Source organism: Cotesia glomerata, linkage group LG8 (genome assembly GCF_020080835.1).
Source record: "Cotesia glomerata isolate CgM1 linkage group LG8, MPM_Cglom_v2.3, whole genome shotgun sequence".
Classification (NCBI taxonomy): Eukaryota; Metazoa; Arthropoda; class Insecta; order Hymenoptera; family Braconidae; genus Cotesia; species Cotesia glomerata.
This window is the reverse complement of record NC_058165.1, coordinates 18,566,236-18,572,036: the sequence shown is the minus strand read 5'-3', so window position 1 is coordinate 18,572,036 and position 5,801 is coordinate 18,566,236.

Genomic DNA, 5,801 nt, shown 5'->3' with positions numbered 1-5,801 from the left:
TTGTTAAATTACACTGAACTTTCTTAAATATTGACGTTTTTAAAGATATAAACTCATCCTGATGTTACACTCATCAAGAGCTTTCATTTGAGTACCCACATGCATTTTTTATATATTTCTCAAATATACATATATATAATATATATTTTAAAGATATAAGCTCATCTTGATGTTACACTCATCAAAAGCTTTCATTTAAATACCCACATGCATTTTTGATATATTTTTCATATATACATATATATAAATATATAAATATATGAAATATATGAAAAATTGATGTGGGTACTTAAATGAAAGCTCTTGATGAGTGTAACATCAAGATGAGCTTGTATCTTTAAAATTGTTAATAGTTCACAAGATACATTTCCATTTCTTAATTATATTAAATTGCACTTTACTTTTTTAACTATTGACATTTATAAAGATATAAGCTCATCGCAATATTACACTTATCAAGAGCTTTCATTTGAATACCTACATGCATTTTTGATATATTTTTCATATATACATATATATAAATAAATAATATATATAAATATATAATATATATATAAATATCTGAAAAATTTATGTGGGCACTCAAATAAAAGGTCTTGATGAGTGTAACATCAAGATGAGCTTATATCTTTAAAAATGTCAATTGTTCACAAAATACAAGGTCATTTCTTTATTAATGAAAATTAATTTAGCATATATTTAATAATTTTTAAAAATTCTATAACAAATAAATAATGGCGAAAAAAAATTTTTAAAATGAAAAAATGAAATTTTTTAAAAATAATTTTTTTTTTTTTTATTTAATAACATATTAAATTTTGATATATTTTTTATATATACATATATCATATATTTTAAAGATATAAGCTCATCCTGATGTTACACTCATCAAGAGCTTTCATTTAAGTACCCACATGCATTTTTTATATATTTTTCATATATACATATATATATAAATATATATATATATATATATAAATATATGAAATATAGGAAAAATTGATGTGGGTACTCAAGTGAAAGGTCTTGATGAGTGTAATGTCGGGATGAGCTTATATCTTTAAAAATGTCAATTGTTCACAAAATACAAGGTCATTTCTTTATTAATGAAAATTAATTTAGAATATATTTAATAATCTTTTCAAATTTTATAACAAATGAATGACGACAAAAAAAATTTCAAAAATGAAATTTTTTAAAAATATTTTTTTTTTTAATTTAATAACATTAAATTTTGATATATTTTTCATATATATATATATATATATATATATATATATATATATATATATATATATATATATATATATATATATATATATATTTAAAGATATAAGCTCATCTTGATGTTACACTCATCAAGAGCTTTTAGTTGAGTACCCACATGCATTTTTGATATATTTTTCATATATACATATACATAATATATATAAATATATGAAATATATAAAAATTGATGTGGGTACTCAAATGAAAGCTCTTGATGAGTGTAACATCAATATGAGCTTATATCTTTAAAAATGTCAATAGTTCACAAGATACAAGGTCATTTATTAATTCTCTTAATTATATAGATTATATAAGATTAAATAGATTATTTAGATGATAGATTAAATTTTTATAGAAGCTATGAAACTTTTATTCGATAAAAAAACAATAACAGAAAGCAATTGAATAGTTGTATCGATACTATTAATTCCGGTAGGACTTGATACATTGCTATGGATTTTTCTATCGCCAAGTTTGCACTGACAATCCGTTCTATAAATAACCAACCTAATCGATTCTAATGTTTTGCTATTTTATCGATTTTTTTTTCTTTTAATAAATGTTGGCCTTTATCGAGTCATCAGAGATAAATCATTTATGAGATTCAGATAGCAATGCAATTATTAATTGCTTCAAGCAAATCCTTATATCAGGGTAATGCAATTAATTTTTAGCGCAGAACCTTGTAATTAATTTTTTTAAATAATAACAAACTCAAAAATTATTTTTCAAAAAAATTTCTTGTTAAAAATTTGCATTTTCAAAAATTTTTCTAGTTTTAATAACACAAAAAAGAAAACTTGTAATTACAATTTTTATCGAGAAAAGTTTTTAATTATTTTTAATATTTATTTAATTATCAAAAGTGTCGAGTGTCTTTCCAATAATTGTAATCTGATTCTTGAGAAGTTCTTCTCTTCGGCTGAAATCGATCGACCACGATCATTATTATTATTATTATTATTATTATTATTATTATATTCATGTACCAGAGAAATTCGACGTAGTTATAGACAGTAGCATTGGAACAGAACTTCAATGTTATCGATTACACGAACAGCTTTGAGCAAAGAAACTTTAAGTCCACGGTTTCCGAAAGATTAAGGAATCTTTATCTCTCGGCGAATGTCGGAGTTCCTGTGTAAATATCCGTTTCTTATTTGCAATGCTATTATGTCTGATTCAATGAATATCAATATGTTTACGTAATATATATAGAATTTTTGAACTTAGTTTGTAGTATTGTTAAAGTCATCTTTGATTTTATAAAATTGATTATATTTTTTATAAAATATTTATTAATTAATAAAAAATTCTTTTGTATTAAATAATGAATTTTGTTAAATTGCACTGTACTTTCTTAAATATTGACATTTTTAAAGATATAAGCTAATCTTGATGTTACACTCGTCAAGAGCTTTCATTTGAGTACCCACATGCATTTTTCATATATATATATATATATATATATATATATATATATATATATATATATATATATATATATATATATATAATATATACTTTAAAAATATAAGCTCATGTTGATGTTACACTCATCAAGAACTTTCATTTGAGTACCCACATGCATTTTTGATATATTTTTCATATATACATATATATAATATATGTAAATATATAAAATATATGAAAAATTGATGTGGGTACTCAAATGAAAGGTCTCGATGAGTGTAACATCAGAATGAGCTTATATCTTTAAAAATGTCAAATTATATCAGTAAAAATGTTAAAATTCAATATTTTGATTTTTTATGATAAAAAAAAATCAAAATTCTTTTTAATAAATTAAAAATTTTCATAAATTTTTTTTGTGATTATTCTTAAAAAAAATAATTTAAATATTAAATTTTGATTATTATTTTTTAATATTAATACTCGAAGATAAATAATAAGATGCATTTTGATATATTTCTCATATAAACATATATATATATATATATATATATATATATATATATATATATATATATATATATATATATATATATATATATAATATATATATTTTTAAGATATAAGCTCATCTTGATGTTACACTCATCAAGAGCTTTTATTTGAGTACCCACATGCATTTTTGATATATTTTTCATATATACATATATATAATATATGTAAATATATAAAATATATGAAAAATTGATGTGGGTACTCAAATGAAAGGTCTCGATGAGTGTAACATCAGAATGTGCTTATATCTTTAAAAATGTCAAATTATATCAGTAAAAATGTTAAAATTCAATATTTTGATTTTTTTATAATAAAAAAAAGTCAAAATTATTTTTAATTTTAAAATTTTCTTTAAAAATTTTAATAAATTTTTTTTGTGCTTATTCCTAAGAAAAATGATTTAAATATTAAATTTTAATTATTATTTTTTAATATTAACACTCAAAGATAAATGATAAAATGCATTTTGATATATTTTTCATATAAACATATATATAATATATATATTTTAAAGATATAAGCTCATCTTGATGTTACACTCATCACGAGCTTTCATTTGAGTACCCACATGCATTTTTTATATATTTTTTATATCTACATATATATAATGCATATAAATATATAAATATATGAAAAATTGATGTGGGTACTCAAATGAAAGGTCTTGATGAGTATAATATCAGGATGAGCTTATATCTTTAAAAATGTCAATAGTTTTCAAGATACAAGTCCATTTCTTAATGATGTATCTAGAGATATTTTCTCAATACTTATAATAAATTAAAAAAAATTTTCCATTAACTTTTAAATTTAAATCTTCTTCGACAATTCATAAATATCTAAATATATATTTAATATAAATATATTATTTATTAAATTTAAAGCTTCTCATTAAATCTGCATTACAATTTTAATCAATCAAAAATTGATGTTATTTTATAGTAAGACCAAATCAAGTTTTATAATAAATATAAAAATATAAAATCTCTTAAAAATTCTAAAACGGGTAAAAAATATCAAAGTCGTTTAATTCAAGATTTCTGCAGTTATTCTATCTAAAATATTGTTTTAATTGAAATATGATACTTCCCTTTCTTGTTCTGACAATCGGCAGCATTTTAATTGAGCTTTGTCGAGAACATTGTCTAGAAATTTTCTCGAGAAGTAAAACAATAAAAAATATAAAATTATATTATTTTCATGTGGATATTGTAGGAAGCTTTTAGTGCCTGTAAATCACATCAGGATTGTCAGGGTAGTGTGCTAGTGCCAAGGAACGATTAAGTACGAATTAACTAGTGTGTCCATCTTCCCTTTATGAGCTCAGATAAAAGCTACGGTCAGAGTAGTAACTATAAATGTTACTATAAATTGATGGTTTATTTTCTGACAGGTTTAGTTTTATCCCGAGAGCCTACAAAGTTTTGTGGAAATTACAGGAAAATTTAGTAAATTTATAGTTTTAGTCGTGATAAAATACAATTGATAAATTTACATTTTTTTTTGTATTTTTTAGAAATTTTCAGCATGAAAAATTTTGAATTTAAATCCGAAAATTGTAAATTTTAGAGGAAAAAAAAAAATTATCAATTTTTTATGGAAAAATGTAAATTTAACAAATTGAAAAAAGTCAAATTTTCATTTAAAAAAATGTAAATTTATCATTAAAAAATTTGTAAATTTTTGCGGACAAAAAATGAAAATTTGTTAGGCAAAAAAATGTTAAATTTACATGGAAAAAATGTAAATTTAGTGCAATAAAAAATTTTTAATTTACATTGAAAAATGTAAACTTATCATGTAAGAAAAATTTAATTTATATGGAAGAAAATGTAAATTTATCACATTAAATTTACATAAAAAATGTAAATTTATACAAAAAATTAATTTACATAGAGAAAATTGTAAATTTAGCACAAAAAACATTTTTTAATTTACATTGAAAAATGTAAACTTATCATGTAAGAAAAATTTAATTTACATGGAAGAAAATGTAAATTTATCACATTAAATTTACATAAAAAATGTAAATTTATACAAAAAATTAATTTACATGGAGAAAATTGTAAATTTAGCACAAAAAACATTTTTTAATTTACATTGAAAAATGTAAACTTATCATGTACAAAAAAATTAAATTTACATATAGAAAATAATGTAAATTTATCACATTAAATTTACATGAGAAAATGTAAATGTAGTGTTAGAAAATTTGTAAATTTCACATTTAAAAATGTAAAGTTCTAGGAAATAATTTTCATTTTCATTAGAAAGAAAATGTAAATTTAACATGTAGAAAAAATGTAAAATTTTTCATAAAAAAATGTAAAAATTTGACATGTGGAAAAAAATTAAATTTACATGGAGAAAAATGTAAATTTAGCATGCAAGAAAAATATAAAATTTTGCATTATAAAATGTAAATTTAACACATGGAAAAATGTTAAATTTACGTGGAACATAATGTAAATTTCGCACTTGGAAGTTTGTTAATTTTACATTAAAACATGTAAACTTATTGTGTAGAAAAAAATTTTTAATTTACACGTAAATAAATGTAAATT